This window comes from Pyrus communis, chromosome 16 (assembly GCF_963583255.1).
Source record: "Pyrus communis chromosome 16, drPyrComm1.1, whole genome shotgun sequence".
NCBI lineage: Eukaryota > Viridiplantae > Streptophyta > Magnoliopsida > Rosales > Rosaceae > Pyrus > Pyrus communis.
The window spans coordinates 12,403,048-12,421,887 of record NC_084818.1 but is presented as its reverse complement, the minus strand read 5'-3'; the positions used below and the strand labels follow the sequence as shown (position 1 = coordinate 12,421,887).

The following is an 18,840-nucleotide window of genomic DNA, read 5'->3' as shown; positions in this document are numbered from 1 at the left end:
ATGAAGCGGTGGAATTTACAGTACCTTGGACTATCAATACGGTTCATATCTTCTGGCCGTTTGCACTCAGGTAGGTCGATCACCTTTTTGTCAAGCAAGTCATCTAACATGGCAACCACGTCAGAGTCGGGGAATGGATAAGTCTTCTCCTCAAGCTCCTTCAAAGTGCGTCTACGTATCTCTTGATCACGAAAAGCTTCGGTTTGAATCACCTTGCCTCGTGTATGGATTTTGACTGGAGTTGTGTTGACCATCATTGCTTCCTTTGTGGGTTTCCACGCAGCCTTATCCACCTTTGGCCCCAAAACTTTGTCATTCTTGTAGTCGGCGATCTGTTCTTTCTTCCCATGACGGGTGATGCTTAACTCCATATCATGGGCGCGGGTGGCTAACTCCTCAAATGTTCGTGGTTTGATGCCTTGAAGGATGTAGTGTAGTCCCCACTGCATGCCTTGAACGCACATCTCAATGGCAGAGGTTTCAGAAAGCCGATCTTTGCAATCCAGACTTAAAGAACGCCATCTATTTATGTAGTCGACGACAGGTTCATCTCTCCACTGTTTCGTACTGGTCAGCTCTAGCATGCTTACAGTACGACGAGTGCTGTAGAAACGGTTGAGGAATTCCCTTTCTAGCTGGTCCCAACTGTTGATAGACTCAGGTTCGAGGTCAGTGTACCAGTCAAAAGCGTTACTTTTCAGCGAACGCACGAACTGTTTGACAAGGTAGTCTCCCTCTGTCCCAGCATTGTTGCAAGTTTCAATGAAATGGGCGACATGTTGCTTCGGGTTGCCTTTTCCATCGAACTGCATGAATTTTGGGGGCTGATAATCCCTTGGCATCTTCAAAGCATCAATCTTCTTGGAGTAAGGCTTTGAGTACAGTGCGGAGTCATGCGAGCTTCCTTCGTACTGTGTCTTGACAGTGCTTGCGATCATCTCCTGTAGCTGCTGGATAGAGAGAGATCCCATGAATGCCGTTGCTTGGTCTAGCTTCGGCTTCTCTTCAACTTTCTCCACTGGTGGCTCCTCTTCTTCGTCGTCTTCTTTCTCTAATAGGCCAATATTTGGGTCAACTTTCACGTCGGGCAGCGCATCTAGTTGGTTGATAAGTGCGGCAATCTGCAAGTCCTTCTCTTCCACAGTCCGTGTGAGCTTTGCGATTGCTTCATTCATCTGAGCTAGCTGCTCCTCGATTGAAGTTGCTCAAGTGGTCATGACTTTCATGGTTGTACTGCCGCTTGGATCAGGGTCGGAGAGTAGGGACTCTGAGTATTTCCTCGGGCTTTCGTCTTCTTTACCTTCTTGAACCGTGATGTAGAAAACATCTTGGATCTCCTCTTCAGTGCCGTTCTCTTGAGTTTGTTGGCATGAAGATTTGCCAGTGTGGACGATGATGCGCCTCCTTACCTTCAGTGGTCCTTTTGTGTCGACCTCTAGGATTGCTTGGCGCTTCATCCTTGAAGGAATCAAGCTTCGAGCATCGTCTTTTTCTCCTAACCCATCAAGCTTTTCTTCCTTTGGTGTTGTCTTCCTCTTTCCAAAAGGCTTACCATTATCTTCAAATCTTTCTGAAGCTGATCGTCGCAAAGGAGAGATAGCTGTGTTGCTTTGTTTCTTAGGCTTTAACAACCTTTCAAAAACAGAGCTTTGGGATGTCGGCGCGTTAAGCCTCTTGAAGACAGAGCTTCGGTCCTGACCACCAATGCGATTAAGCACTGAAGTTCTGGAGCTTGAATGGCTCATCCTATTGAAGACCGACGTCCGAGGGGAGGGTTTAGGCTCTTCTTGGTCTTGTTCAATGCTCACGCTGATGTGTTGAGCGCTAGCTTTCTTCACTTTGCTTGAAATCTTCACGGGTGCATTTGGTGTGAAGCCAAGTCCAGCCTTGTTGTTGTCAACTCCATAATCATGCTCCTTCAACTTCTTTTGAGTCTCGGTGAGGTCGCGATCTCTGTCGTTGACGGTGTTTGAAACCTTCTTTCCAAGATTTGAAGAGGAGGCAAAGTCATGCCTAGCCTTTGACATGAGTTCGTAGGCATTTGGGTTGAAGCCTTCTTCGGTTCTCTTAGTTGGAAGAGAGCTTGGTTTCACTATGACACCATGTTGCGCCTCCAGACGGTTGATGAGTCCGGCGGTTTGCAAGTTTTTCTCCTCTGCAGTCTTTATCAGCCTTGCAATTGTTTCCTTCATCTGAACGTCATGACTTGTTCTTTGTTTGAAGCCATGGACTGTGCTTGAATATCTTGAACGAAGACAGAGATGAGAGGTAGAGATAGTCCCACTGGGCGTGCCAAATTTGTAAACACGAAAAGTTCCTGAAACAAGAGACAAGAATACGTGTACAAAATATATTTTTTGTGTTAATGATTTTGGGGTTACAATCTCTTTGTAATTTGATCCTCTGATTCTATCTTCGTAGGGTGAAGGTTTGTGGATGAGCTGTTGATCCAAAGGGCCGTCGGGGCTTGATCTAGGGATGAACAGTTGATGAACGGATCTTCGAGGGCTTTTGGGCTTGATCTTGAAGACTGGATGTATGGATTTCTTCAAGGGCTTTTGGGCTTGATCTTGAAGGTTGATGGATGAGCGGATCTTCAAGGGCTTTTGGGCTTAATCTTGAAGAACGATTGGATGTGTGGATTTGTTGAGGTTGTTGATCCAAAGGGCCGTTGAGGCTTGATCTTAGGATGAACGGATGATGAACGATGAACACTTTCTTCAAGGGGCCGTCGGGGCTTGATCTTGAGTCGGTGGAAGTTCTTCAAGGGCCGTTGGGGCTTGACCTTGAAGGAGGATTTGACGAAGAACGAAGAGTGTTTTCTTGATCCTTCGGGATTTGCTTGAGAGCTTTAGAGTTTCAAGGCTTCAAGGTTTTGGTGTGATGTCAATTCCCTTCTTTCTTTCTTTTCTTCTTCCTTCTTCCTCCCCCCTTAAATGAATGTCTTGGCCTCCTATTTATAGAATTCCAAAACTTGATTTTTGGATTTAAATAATCAGATGAAATAAATCATTTCTGCCAGATATTGACACGTGTCCTATTTGATGACCTTTCCAATTTATTTCGATTTTTTGTTGAGTCACACGCTACATGTAAAATTTATGTGACACGTGAGCGTTGAAATTTTAATTATTGGTTAACATTCATTTCACCGAAATTTCGATGTCTACAGTTTAATCCAATATTTGTTACAAACGCTCTTTCTCTTAGTGTTTAAAATGCCAAGCACATAAGTAAGTTAGTTTGATAATTTTAAACTATTAAAACCTTACTAGTTACTACAATGGCCATACTTAATATCACATAAGTAAGCTTAAAAATTTGAGAAATTGTTAAAAATGACCAATTTTTTTAATCTTAGGATTGAAATAGGACAAACCGAATATGCATACGCCATGCACAACAAACAATAAGACAGAAATATAATTTTTCTTACACGTTGAAATGACTTAATTGCGCTCGTATATAAATGAGTTATTTCCTTCAACTTAGTCACCATTTGCTCCTTTATCCGAAAATCTCTCTCACCCAATCCCCAAGAAGAACCCTAACCCACAATCCCCAATCCCCAATCCCGTTGGTTGACCCTGCTTTTTGTCATCAGTTCTGCCGCTGGACTGGCCGGTTTCTCATCCTCCTTCGAATCGAAACAAGGAATTTGGGAGGGGCCTGGTTCGAGACAAATCAGGGAATTTGGGAGGCCCCTCTCTCTCAGAAACAAGGAATTTGGCAATTTGGATTTTTGTGTATTCGGCCTTCGTGCAGGTAGAAAATGGGGCAGGTTTTGATTTTGTTAATTTTGGTTTTTTATTTTTTTAATCATTTCTTTGATTTATATGTGAGTTTTATTTCTTCTGCCTTTTCCCTATCTCGATCCAAATTTACAAGCACTAAAATAAGATTTGACTTTGGCTGCAATTAGAAGAAAAAAATGTATTAAAGTTCAGTTGGCTTTTGCAAAGCATATATTTAGAGAGAGAGGAATATCCAACTTTTGGGGCTCACTGTTGATTGTTAAAAGCCTCTTCTGCAACTGGAGCTGCAAGGGAAAGAAACATGGCAGCAGATGGCTTACCTTGGTCTGGGTTTGCATTTGGGCCTGCATGCACACTTGGCACACTGCAACCGTTTTAAGTTGATGTCCAGATAATAGTACCATATCTCCAGTGAATATACTACTCAAACAACTTGTCTTTCTGTAATAAAATTGCTACATAAATTTCAGCTGATCAAATCATTACATCCATTCTAATATTACAACATCCACTGATCCCATTTCAAGAATCAAGGTGAATAACCATTCTAATGAAATCAGAATCTATGATAACGGTAGGATTACAGAACTGTTTCTTTGCTGCCATTAGCTCGAAATGACTCCTTTGTTATTCCATGGTAAACTGGTTCTTCACCTACAAATGTAATGAAATTCCACCCAAAAGCAGACCCACCAACAATATTTGTCCCTTGAGTCTGACCATCTTCAGCCCGCTGATTCTCGCTGGCTACACCTGATGGAAACTTCTTTTCTGATGGTTTTCCAAAAGCCCTTGTATCTTGGGGCTTTTCACCTGGCGCATTCTTATTTCTTATGGCCGAAACTGTTTCCGCTATCATCTGTTTGCAAAGTTCCATCAGCAGCTTTACATCTGCAATTTGCAACATACATAATCATAAGCAAATCACAAGTAACAAACAACATCTCATGCAATTGGCTCCGTCATAAAAAGCCTTGAACTCAAAAGTGTCTAACAGAATCCAAAAACTGGAGTGAAGGCATACATGGAGCTCAAGAAACTCAGAACAGAACCATGCATCAACATACGAAGATGAGTGAGACAGATATCTCCTAGTAAAGGAAGCAGAAGGCCATCTGAATGCTAGACTAATAAACCAAGTTAGCACGTGAATGAAGGTCGGATGTAATCATAAGTACCATATTAATAAACCACTATTTTAAGATTAACAAATCAGCTCAGCTTTATCATATTAAACTCAAGGGATAAATATATGTCATTGTGTGAAAAGATGAAAACAAAATCCTGATGAGCTGACAATCTTGAATTTCTTCGGATGATTTGCACGTTCGAAAGTCAGGGGTCCGGAGAACCTTCAAGATGACAAAAAACAAAAAGTTACTCCATCCATACTTCATTTAATGTAGCAAACAAACGAAGCAGCGCACAACAGCAGGATTTAAAGAAATTGATTGAGAATGATTACAGTGACAACGTTGATAGATGAACAATCTACAAACCAAGTTAACTCCCATAGGCCTATCCCCTGCAGTGTCAAAAGGACCAAATCAACTTCTAAATTCTACCCATGGCATACAGATTACGTAACGATCACTTAACACATTAATAAAGACTAAAATGCAAGTACAAGGCAGCGGAATTACAAAGATTACACATTTATCTAATCTTTTTATAGAAAATGAAATATTTAGAAATGTTAAAGACATTCAAATTGTGAATCCAAACAAACCCAAATTCACAATTGAATAGAAAGAAAACCCGGTCCCAGATCACAAAAATCTTCAAAATTCACAAGAAATTCACATAAAGATGCAAAACTTGGGAGATGGGTTTTTAACTGTACCTCGAGAAAATGAGGACGGCGCGAACCTTTTAGAGAGTGGATGAGTTGGAGAAAAGGGCATCATTTTCAAGAGGTCTCTTCTTGGTCTTGGAAGGAAGAGAAAACGGCGGAGGCTATACAGGGAGAACTTCGGCGGAGCTCAGAGGGGATGGGAGGACTTGGGTGGCTGTGGACACGGCTGGCTTTGCCTCTTCTTCCATTGTTGTTGTTTATTCGGTTTTGGGTTTAAATTGGGTTCGGGCTTACTCAAGTGAATTCGGGTTTGCCTAAATTTATCAAGGATAGTACTTGGGTACTGACAGTTCCAGACCAGCAAAAAAGATTGCAAATTCTTTCACAAAAAGCTATCACCCATCTAACTGAACTCGTACGATTTACTTTTATAAAAACGAGATTCATGCTCTTCCTTGAGGTTCTTCTTCACTCACTGATTGTAACCACTATGGAGATCCAAATTAATTAATGGCAGAAATTGTGGCTTCAGGATCTTGCTCGTCACCACAAGGCACAAACATCACCGATCAAATGGTGAGAGGGACTGTCCGAATTGATGATGATAGGTCGCAATCATCGCCGTCGTCCATAACGGAGGACGACGATCGCAGTCGCTGTAGAAGAAAGGGATTGGTGGGTCGCAGGAAATAAGGATTGGGTCACCGGGATTGGGGTCACCGGAGAAGAGAGGGGTTGTGGGTGCGTCGCCAGAGATGAGAGGGGATTCAGGTTCGATGAGGGAGAAGAAGAATGTTTGGTTTGATGAGGTGCTGAACAGTCACCCAAGTATTATCCTTTTATCATATTCAATCTTTTTAACCCATTATTTTATAAAATAGATCTCAAATTTTGAATCAAATAACGCAAAACTATTTAAAATTCAATTTTACACATCACAATTCATTAAAAAAATAAACCAAATAGCAAAGATGCATTTTAAAGTTTCAACCATGCGAAGTTGAAATTAAATGACAAGACAATATCAATGTTTTAACAAAAAGCAACATTATCGCACATTGTTCAAATAAAAAGCAAACAATAAACTATAGCCATTCCAAACTTGTATCTAGCTTATATAATATGAAGTGGGACGAGTAATATGTGCATGAGCAATTTGAGTAGAAATTGGATTGGGTTTGGGTTGACATGGACGAGCAAAGCATCAATCCAACCCAATAGAGATTGGTTCGAAAAATTGAAACCGAAAAACAATCAAACTGAACATCGAACCAAAACTGAAATAAACCGAATTGGATTATATTGGCTTAGTTTCAGTTTCAGAAGTTCGGAAATCAAACTAAACCAAACTCAACCGAATTATAAACCCATTTACACGAGTATTATGATACTTAACCCTTACTAACTAATACATTACACTGTGTACTTATGCAATTAACTTAAGGATTTGTTATTGTTTTTTATTGCCAAGTGCTTAAGATGAAATGGACTTTGGCAGGAGCCAATTGCTTAACTAATAAACGGTATGAAATGGATTCTATGTTAATTTCCCATTGCATATAATTATTAGAATTTAGTTTTTGCATTATAATTATTTGAGGTCGGTGCCTTATGTTTGAATAAGGCTTTTGCCCAGTTGTTTTGTTTGGTTATCCTCGTAAAGTAAGCTTAGCTTGATTCAATTATTGGTATCAATTTTGTTTTTTAATTGTTTTATCATTTTTAGTACTGGAATATATGCATCTTACCTTATTTTTGGTAATGGAATAAATAAGCATTCGGCCTCCTTTTGAAGTTTCAACAATGCATACATTAGTGATATAGTGTACCATGCAACGATGTTTTTTCTGTTTTCTTTGAATAAACTATATTATCTACACTAAGGGGTGGGAGAGTGGGCTAAGCCTCACAATGGACTAACAATAATGTGGTTCAAATTCGCATTTGGCGATAATCAAACCTAAAACCTTTCACTTACAAGTGAAAATGAATATCACTAAACTGTAGTACTAAGTGGTCATGCAACGGTGTTATCTTTATTGAACATATACATTAAAAAAAACCAACCCGAAAAGAAAAATCAAACCGAATAGTGAGTAAGATGGTTGGTTCGGTTGCTGCAGTGGACGCCTACCCAATTGCAACAATCTTGCTTGTGTTCTTCTCTTCCCCACAAAGAGAGGAAATTGTAGTGATCCACGAGGCCCTGTTTGAAAGCAAAGGGTGCTTCTCTTTCCCTCTCAATGCAGCTCATCACTCCTCCTGAAGAAATATTTTTGAATCCAAGGGAAAGGGGAGGGTTGACACATTGTAGTAAGGTTAGCACCACACTTAAAGCACGAAAGAATTTCTTCAAGCAACTGATTCCGTCACTCTCCATCTTAATTCAACTAAATCAACCCTATTGATTCAGGATTTTGATTTGGGAGCAAAAGCAAAGCTCCAAGTTTAATTTCTTGGCTGTGAATAGATGTTGGTTCGGAAAACTAACTTGGAATGGGTTTGTTAGAGTCATGTGTTTGGTTGTACAATAAATCAAATGAAAATGTGATACACATTATTTGCATACCTGTATTTGACGTGTTTTTACTGTTTTTGTTTCGCGTAAATATGAATTATACTTTTCCATTTAGTTTGGTATTTCGTTTTAGTGGCTCTATAAAAAAAATGTACATATACAAACAGTGGCGGATCCAGGATTTCAAGATCGGGGGGTCCCAAGATAAAAGTTCAAAAAAAAAAAAAAATTAGACTAGCTTGATTCCATATCACTATTTTTTATTGAATTTTGTTCATTGAATAATCAACCACATCAAGTGGCCCAGTGGTAAGAGCGCGGATTTCGGCTTTCAAAATACAAAAAATAGGGAGGTCCCAAGTTTGAGGCTCAAAGCTGATGAGTCTGCTTAACTGTGGCCAAGAGAAAGCTGAAATGCCTTTGTGAGTCTTCCAAGCCCCTATAAGGGGTGGATAACTGTGGCTTGCCACTAGATAACGCATCAATTAATGAATCTACAAAGATGAAATTTGTTAATGTAACATATATATATTACAATTGGGAGTTGAGACTAGAGTCTAGGATTAAAAAAACTTAAATGAATTTGGAAGAAATAAAATTAGGCAACTAGAGGTGGTGCAACGGCAAATGGTGCTAGGGGATGGGATAACTTGAGTTTAAAGTTGGGATGTTGCGCCGATTTGGAGGATTAAAACAAAAATTAGAAACCCCTTTCTTCGTTATGACCACTGTTGCATGCACATCCATGGAGGCAACAACCCTCTCCGATGTACCTGCCCAAATTGTTGGAGGGTCCTGAAGGTCGATCACAAGTATTTCTTCGGGCTTTCGGAGGGTCCCGGGACCTCCCGGGTCCCTATATGGATCTGTCCATGTATACAAATAAATTACAAGCTGAGGCAATAAGTGACAAACAAAATAAAAAATTTCACGCTACAAATAAAAATGTTTTGACTTGACTTAGATTTGTCTTGAAATTATTAAATGTAGGGTAAATTATACAAAACTACCTCAATTATGGGTCGAACCACAATCTCATACCTCATATTTTAAACATTGCAATGTCAATATCATACATCAACTTATGATTTCATTGCAATGTCATATCTCCATTAAATATTCCGTCAATTTCACTATTAAGTGATACGTGGCAGGCGCGAGGTCCACTACCTGCATCACTAAATTTAAAAATTAATTAAAGGATACATGGCAGGCACGAGGTCCACTACCTGCTATTAAGTGATACGTGGCAGGCGCGAGGTCCACTACCTAAAAATTTTTATTTAATAATTAAAATTTATTAATAAACCCTCACTCTCCCCTCGCTTCTCTCTCCCACTTCTCTCCCTCGTCTACTCCACCGTCGGCTTCCCAAATCCGACGACATCTTCCATCCATATTGCCTCGAATCTCACCACTCGTCACCGAAACCCCACCATAATTCAACCTCTAGTCCCCTTTCCTCTCTCTCTGCTCTCAACCCCGTCGAACACGGAAGCCATTTTTTTTGCCTGTACAAAAACCTAAATCCCTCGCCCATTGTCTCTTTCTTTTCTCCCACCACGCTCTATCTCTCCACATCCCCCCATCCCAGAATTTCAAACAGTAATCAAACCAAATGACATTGCAAACTAACAATTCAATTGGTCTATACACTGTCCACAATTTACCATATCATAGTTGGCGTCGATGGCGTCGATGGCGTCACTGTTAATAGGATACTCGACCCGGAAAGTCGGCACCGAAAGACTTTCCACCATGTTCTTCAAAGCAGCAGCCTGCATCGTGGTAAATGGCATCACAGTTGAGCGAGGAATCAGGGGCGGGGCTGCAGCAGAAAACTTGGGTGGAGCAGCTGTCACCGGAGCGGGATCGGCATCGTCGGGTCTCGTATGCTTGACAATTCCGACGGCTACCTCCACGTCAGCAGGCGTAATTCGGCCACATGGGCCGGTGCCTAGTACGATCTCGTCTTCCTCGACGAAGATGGCAGTGATGATGCTGTTGTAGAAGGTCTCGACGTCCATGTCGGCCTTGTCGGACCTGATGGCAGAGTAGACGAAGAAGAGAAGACGGAGAGAGATGCGAGGAGAGGGAGGAAAAATTAATAATTAATTAATAATTAATTAATTTTAAATTCAATTGGTGAGGAGTTGACCCAACGCTAGCCACGTCATCATTTAACAATGAAATTTACAAAAAATTTAATGGATGTCTGATATTGCAATGAATTCAAAAGTAGAGGTATGATATTGCAATATTTAAAACATAAGGTATGAAATTATGGTTCGATCCATAATTAAAGTAATTTTGTGTAATTTACCTTTAAATGTATTTGCCTTAGCCTTTCATGAATCTTTCAAGTGCTGCTTTTTTAAAAGTAAAAATATATTGCGCAAAGATAAGAATCTCTATTAATTAATAAAACACTCATTGTCAATCAAAATCCTATGAAATTATCAGTTTAACCCTCTAATTAAAATAGAACATGAATAAAAAATATGGGATAGAAATGTAATTTCACACAACCAAATTTTGCTGTTTTTTTCTTCTTCAAAACATCACCTACATGTAATCCTAACATATCTCTAATTAAAGAAATAAAATCTTTACTAATTAATAAAACACTCATTGTCAACCAAAATCCTATAAAATTATCAGTTTAAACTTCTAATTAAAACAGAACATGAATAAAAAATATGGGGCAGAAATCCTCTACTAATTAATAAAATACTCATTGTTAACCAAAACCCTATGAAATTACCAGTTTAACTCTCTAATTAAAACAGAACATGACACACTCCGACCCAGAAAGTCCACTTGGACCCTGAATCGAGCTGTGCTGGCCGATACTTGGAAGGTGACGAAGCCATAAAATGTGATAGAGTGTAGAAAAATGGAAATAATTTGAACCTAAAAATTTTAAATACCAGAGTGCGTTGTGAGTGGGAGCGAACCCATTTCACACATGATGTCAGAGCATAAGTAAGGTACAGGAGTATGGGTAAGAATCATACCCTTAGAAATATCCATCAATACTAAGATTCGCCACATATCCTTGTCGATACAAACTCAACAACTAAAACCTGGAGGGCACCAAACAGAGAGTGTGAGTGAGCAATAAAACCAAGCTTCCCAAAGTTATTACCTTTCTAAAAGTAATGCCCCTCAATGTAAAACCCGTATCGTTTTCCATAAGACAATACAACATATATACATATATCCAAACCATACTCAGAAATGGCCAAAACCACGGTTTGTCATCAACTCCACCATGCATTAATAAGTAGGCCAAATGAACTTAATCAATACAAAATGATATATCAGTCGGAGTCATCTAATATGACATGTACAACTTATCTATATCTCATCAATCATGGTTAGCATATAAGTCGGAGTCACCTATAGTGACCTGTACGACTTATCCATATCTCATCATTCATGGCTAGCATATAAGTTGGAGTCACCTATAGTGACCTGTACGACTTATTCATATCTCATCAATCATGGCTAGCATATAAGTCGGGGTCACCTATAGTGACTTGTACGACTTATTCATATCTCATCAATCATGCTAGCATATAAGTCGGAGTCACCTATAGTGACCTATACGACATATCTATATCTCATCAATCATGCTAGCTAATAGCTCAATAAGTATACCTGCACACGAGTCGGAACCACCTAAAGTGGTCTGTACGACAAGACTGGGTGTAAATAAATACGCTTAAGTGCTACGATCACGTGAAGACTGTGCGAATAATCACGGGTCACCTACGGGTCTGAACCACCTAAAGTGGTCTGTACGACAGGACTGTGCACCTACCTTGGATCTAAGGTGAGCGTAAAGTGCGGGAGGTGAACATCACGTGAAGGACTGTGCCCTAGCTACGGGCGGGAGCACTAACACCAGGGTCCAGGTTTATGAGCTATAATATATCTCAACACAATCATACTCACTAACATCAACATGTACTCACCTAAAGCTTACCTAGGCGTCCGCCGCGTCATATAGCACTTCAAAGCATTCACAATAGTTAGGTCCAAGTAATATCCATATGAATATGCCATGATGCAATCTAAACCCAAACATTTCATGATATCCCCAAAATATATAATACGGCGTAACATGTACAATCAATAACACCCTACTCCCAAACTATTTACTTTTGAGAGTAATCATTAGTGATAAGCCCAATTAGACCCTAGTTACATTAATTATCATTACTTACCTTCCTTACTTCAATTTCTTGATTCTTCACGCATTGATTTACGATCAACATTTAATCACCAAATCATATAGCTAAATCTCACACTTCCCACCAATGTCCCTCACATTGCTCAATTCACTAAACAAGGCTATTGTCTCAATTATTTAATCTCATTTATTATATGGCTGCATCTAACGTCTTGTTAGACTGCCTACGTACCCTAAACAGGGATCAAGCCATTCGTAGTTCGCAATGATTAATTGTAGGTAACAAGCATAGATCACTATAGAAGTGCTTGTGTAACTATCAATTATATGCCTATGAAAGAAAGATACCCACTCACCTGGAGTCCACGCTATGATTATCTTGCACACACATCGAGACATCATGATCTATCGTCGCCTGCCACGAAGTCCAAAAGTGGACGGAAGATGGTCAATTTTGCCCACAAAGCTAGCGGGTGCCTAAAACTTCCTAACGTCGATTTGTCGTCTACGGTGGTCCAACGGGGTTAAGGTTGGTTGGGTTTTTCTCCTGGGATGATGGGCTACAAAGCCCAAGTGGTGGCATCAGTCATCGCTTTGTCGATTTGTCGAAAAATCGAAAAGGGTGGCCGGAGCACTATTGATTTTAGTCAACTTTCGTGGCCTCCAACCATCACATACCATGGTTAATCAAGGTGGTTCTTAGCTGAGTTTTGTAGAGGGGAATGAGAGCTTCAAGATGGTGGTGGTGGCGTCGAAAAACTCCATCGGAGTTGGCCGGAATCGGCTTTGGAAGATGGGTGGTCGTAGAGGTGTACAGACGAAACCCACAGGAAAAGCTCCTAGCTTTTCCCTTTTTTTTTTTTTCCCTTTTTTATGATTTCTCACTGGTCCTCCACCCCTTTTAATTTGATTGGTTCATTTTCCTCTTTACTTAAGGCTGATTAGTTAGTCTTCTCACAAGGTGGGAGTTCAAATAATTTAACTACCTTTAAATAACTAACTTCAAACGTCCGTAATTATACCGTCATAATTCGGACTCGCAAACGGCTTTCGCCTATACGTTCGTAGTGACAAGTACTACAAGGATATGCTAAAAGAATAAGTCATATGTCACTCTAACCGATGATCAATGGAAGTCAAAGTCTTTGCCTCTAGGGCATTTTCATAAATTTACACTTCTAAAATTAATAAAAATGTAAAATTTGGGGGCGGATCACTTTGCGGGCTCGCTCCACCACCGTAGCACAATATTGTCCGCTTTGGGCTTACCATCCCCTCACGGTTTTTGTTTTTGGGAACTCACAAGCAACTTCCCAGTGGGTCACCCATCATGGGATTGCTCTAGCCCCTTTCTCGCTTAACTTCGGAGTTCCTATGGAACCCGAAGCCAGTGAGCTCCCAAAAAGCCTCGTGCTAGGTAGGGATGAGAATATACATATAAGGATCACTCCCCTGGGCGATGTGGGATGTCACAATCCACTCCCCTTAGGGGCCCGACGTCTTCGTCGGCACACACGCGGCCAGGGTTAGGCTTTGATACCAAATTGTCACATCCTGGCCCGGGGCGGATCACTTCTTGGTCCCGTTCCACCACCGTAACACGATATTGTCTGCTTTGGGCTTACCATTCCCTCATGGTTTTGTTTTTGGGAACTCAAGAGCAACTTCCCAGTGGGTCACCCATCATGGGATTGCTCTAGCCCCCTTCTCGCTTAACTTCGGAGTTCCTACGGAACTCGAAGCCAATGAGCTCCCAAAAGGCCTCGTGCTAGGTAGGGATGGGAATATACATATAAGGATCACTCCCTTGGGCGATGTGGGATGTCACAGAACATGAATAAGAAATATAGGGCAAAAATGTAATTTCACACAATCAAATTTTGTTGTTTTTTTTCAAAACCTTACCTACATATAATCCTAATATATCTCTATTAAGAAAATAAAATAAAAAAACTTTCCACTCCCACATTCTCTATCACTCTCTTCCTCTTTCCTTCTATTTCAAAAACAAAAATAAAAAATTTACTCACACACTTTTTGCATGCCCATGTGCTATGCTAGTAATAAAAAAAATTCCACTACCACATTCTCTATCACTCTCTTCCTCTTTCCTTCTATTTCAAAAACAAAAATAAACGTCTAATATTGCAATGAATTCAAAAGTAGAGGTACATTATTGCAATGTTTAAAACATAAGGTATGAAATTATGGTTTGATTCATAATTAAGGTAGTTTTGTGTAATTTACTTTAGCCTTTCAAGAATCCTTCAAGTGCTGCTTCCTTAAAAGTAAAAATATATTGCGCAAAGACAAGAATAATGTCAAAGAAAACATTTCATTGAAGAAGTACCAAGTCTTACAAATTAAAATTTAAAAAAAAAAAATTGTTACAAATAACAGTACAAGGTCCAAACCCTAAACCTGTAAACGGGTTGGTTTTATTAGGTTTGCATCGATTTCATTCCAACCGTTAAATTGATGGATCACTCAAACCCAATTCATTAAGCTAATAGATCATCCAACTCAACTCATTATACTAATGGATCATCCATTTCACCAATTAACAATTTTTTAAAACAAAAAAAAAATTGCATTCCAATGTATACCAATTATCCACTAACAAAAAAAAAACTACAAGTCCCCTAAAATAAAAAGGAAAACTAATGAAAATGGCTTGAAAACTTTGAGTTTTAATGATAAGGACAAAATAAAGGATAAAGTAAATAGTATCTGGATTGACTTTTTAGTGTAAAAATGTGATTTTTCTTTAAAGTGAACAATTTCTTAAAAACTCCCAAAATAAAAATAAAAAACGAAAAACTCAGAAGCTAGCTTTTTTCAGTGACGTCATAGCAATGGCAGCACCAAAAGCCTCGAAACCAACACGACAAGGCCCTTACCAGCACACTACTTGTTCCCGACTATCGAACTCTCCGTTTAAGGATCGTTCGACAACAACACATACTTCAACAGGTTCTCCCGTCCTGGCCTACAAACCGATCAGGAACAAACTCATCCGCTCTCTCGAAAATCAGGACATCAACTCCCCTTCTTTAACCTTAAACGCCCCGTTGTGGCTGTTGATCAGGAGATCTGTCTTTGCCTTTCCGTACTGCAACGGCACCGGCAGCTCAATCCTGAACGCTTCGTAGACCACAGATTTTATCAACGGCCTTTGCTCCGCACCTATCGTTGTTTTTGTTACAGAAATTATATAACCACTCTCGATTGACGGGTTTTGCGGGTAGACCAAAATGACTTGTAAACAAGTGATAAACGGGTCTATTCATTGACGACCCGACCCTTTAAGCATTCACTTAAATGTTAATTTTAACAAGTGAGTTGGATCGGGTTAACGAATTGGGTCTAAAATGCTAGGTGAACCTAACCCGAACCTCAAAGATGTTACAAGTGTGGTGTGAGGCACAATACTGACTGCATCAATTTGGTGGTGAGATAAGCTGATGTGAAGCATTATCAAGTGGGTTAGGTTTGCTTCCCACTCAAAATCACCATTGGGGCTCACTTTTTTAGTCATTATACAGTCCTCACATTTGATAAATTTTTTTAGATATCCTGCGAGTCTCTACATACAATCCTCGCATTTGATAATATCTTTGAGATATCTGAAGTCCTTACATATTGGAATAATTTGAGGACCTCTCTTCTGGCCCATAAAAAACTCTTTGTCCCTGTATTTAGGGACTATAAGGTTATGAAACCCTATTTAGGGTCCCTATTGGATATGTTCGCTATACAATAATTTCACTAGACAACATGATTAATAAAATGACACTTTTTGAGGCACCACCAAATTTGCTTTCCTCAAAACCACAAATTTCAAAAGTGATAATTGAATCACTCAATGGGATGAAGTTAAACCCTTTAAAAGCAAGGCACTCAATTGGTGGGATGCTATGCTAAAAAAGATCAATATTTATTGGACAAGTGCTTAGAGCAGAATCATGCTCTTCATGTCCATCATGGTGCTTGAGTTTGGAGCTACATTTAGCTTGTCTAGTTCGTGTAATATTCTAATCTAATCTAAACTATGGAAAGGGATTCTAACTTTGGATGCAATTTCAAGGGGAAGCATACTACTATAGCCAACTTGCTGTGCCCTGGTATGTTGGGGCGACAAATGGCTTAAGGTGGGGGACATCTATTAGATTGTGAATGAGTCTGACTGTGTCTAGCTGTTTTCCTTACGAAAAGGTGATTCAATGGACACTCAGGAATTGTCTCTGGGCACCCGAGAACGGTTATGAACAACTATATCTTTATAGTTGGGTGTCCACAGTATCACCCTTGTGCAGAAGCACATATTTAGAGAGTTATATCCAACTTTTGGGGCTCATTGTTGATTGTTAAAGGGCTCTGCTACAATTGGAGCTGCAAGGGAAATCATGGCAGCAAATGGCTTACCTTGGTCTGGGTTTGCACTTGAGCTTGCATGCACACTCGACACACTGCAACTGTTTTAAGTTGATGTCCTAGTAGATGTATGGTCCGACGTCAAGATAATTTTACCATATCTCCAACGACGATACTTCTCAAACATCTCGTCTTTCTGTAATAAAATTGCTGAGATAAATTTTTGTTGATCAAGTCATTACATCTATTCTAACTAATATTACAATGTCCACTGATCATTTTTGAAGAATCAAGGTGAATAAGCCATTCTAAAGAAAACATTACATCCATTTCAACTGATCAAATTATCAATGAAATCCTTTTATTTTTTATTTTTTATTTTATATATATATATATATATATATATATAATGGGGTAGAATTAATAACTTCTGATAGTAATCACATTCTATGAAAACGGTAAGATTACAGAACTGTTTCTTTGCTGCCATTAGCTCGAAATGACTCCTTTGTTATTCCGTAGTAGACTGGTACTTCGCCTACAAAGGTAATGAAATTCCACCTGAAAGCAGACCCACCAATAATATATGTCCCTTGAGTTTGACCATCTTTGCTTGTGCCCAAGTTGAGTTCCTTCAAGTCATCAACAGTTGCTTGCCCTTTGTCCTTGAGTTGTGGCGGAGCTTCTTTGATGTCTTTTTCAGAGACTTCCTCCTCATCAACCTCTACAACTGCAACATGGTATACGCCTTGGACCATGTCTTCTTCGTCATCCCCTTCGGCTCGTTGGTTCGAGGATTGACCAGTGCATATGGTTGTGCATCGGTTCACCTTCAACTGACTGTTCGAACTCACGTCCAATGTGGACTGGCGTTTCATGGGCAAAGGGATTAGACTTCGAATCTCATCATACCTGGCTAGGTCGACATGTCTTTCTTTTTTCTGAAACCGGCTTTCTTTTCCTAGAAGGCTCTATTACCGTTTCGAGTGTGGTGTAGGCCCCATGAATGACGCTGCACCAGTTCATTGGTGAGAAAAGCTGATGTGGAGCATTATCACGTGGGTGAGGTTTGTTTCCCACTCAAAATAACCATTGGGACTCACTCTTTGAGTCCCTCTACGGTACTCAAATTTGAGGATTTTTTTGAGATATTCAGCGAATCCCTATATATTAGGATAATTTGATGACCTCTGTTTCGGCACATTAAAAGCCCCTTATCCCTATATTTAGGGACTATATGGCTATAAAACTCCATCTAGGATCCCTACTGGAAAGGTTCACAATACAATAATTCCACTAGACATCATGATTAATAAAATGAGACTTTTTGATGCACTACCAAACTACTTTGTTTTTATTCACCAACGTATTGAAATCCTAATGTATTGTAATTTTATCAAAATCACAAATTTCAAAAATGTAATTAAGTGAACCACTAAATGGGAGGCACTCAGTGGGATGTTAAGGTTAAAAAGATCAATATTATTGAACAAGTGCTTACAGCAAAATCGTGCTTTTCATGTCCATTATAAGGCTTGAGTTTGGGGCTATATCTAGCTTTTCTGATTCAAACAATAATCTAATCACTATAGTCTAAAGTTGGGATGTGAACTGCTCTACTCATGTTGGGTGTGAAGTAGGGCTTCCATTTTGAGTTATTAACAATATTGCCATGGGCTTTTGGGCCTGTCTTCATACACACACACACACACACACACAAACCATCTTTGTTTGGGCTGCTTTTTGGGATTTAAAATTTTAAAATTTTTTGGTTTAGGATGGAAGATAATGTTATTGTGTTGGCACCCCGATGGAAAAGCAATTGTTGTGGGGCTTGAAGGCAGAGGGGGCGTTGATGGGGTGCGAAAAGTGCAGTCGCACATGGTTTCAAACTTGAAGGGACCTCCAAAATTTTTTGTCACCTAATATTTATATGTAATAATATTCTATATTTAAAATTGCTTTTGTTATGAAATGATGTTCTATATTCAACAATTGATTTTGTTAGCACGTTAAAATCTCATCTTACACTCCTTATAAGAGTAATTTTTTTTCTTTCTAAATACAAAAATTTAGAGTACAATAAGATATTTTGAGTGCCAATAATACACCATAAAAGACGGTATTTTTTCAATATTATTATATAATAATGTTACATATTCAAGTGAAACTTTAAAGTTAGAGTTTTTGAAGTTCGTTT

At 39.4% G+C, this 18,840-nt stretch overlaps 1 long non-coding RNA gene across 1 annotated transcript; it reads right to left on the bottom strand.

Annotated features, from left to right (window-relative positions):
* Positions 1-4,197: 4,197 nt before the first annotated feature.
* LOC137719644 (uncharacterized) lies at positions 4,198-6,351 on the bottom strand. Its single transcript, XR_011066427.1, has 3 exons — positions 5,599-6,351; positions 4,780-5,107; positions 4,198-4,646 (listed from the first exon to the last, which is right to left on the bottom strand). It is a non-coding gene; the product is annotated as an uncharacterized lncRNA (long non-coding RNA).
* Between the last annotated feature and the right edge of the window lie 12,489 nt (positions 6,352-18,840).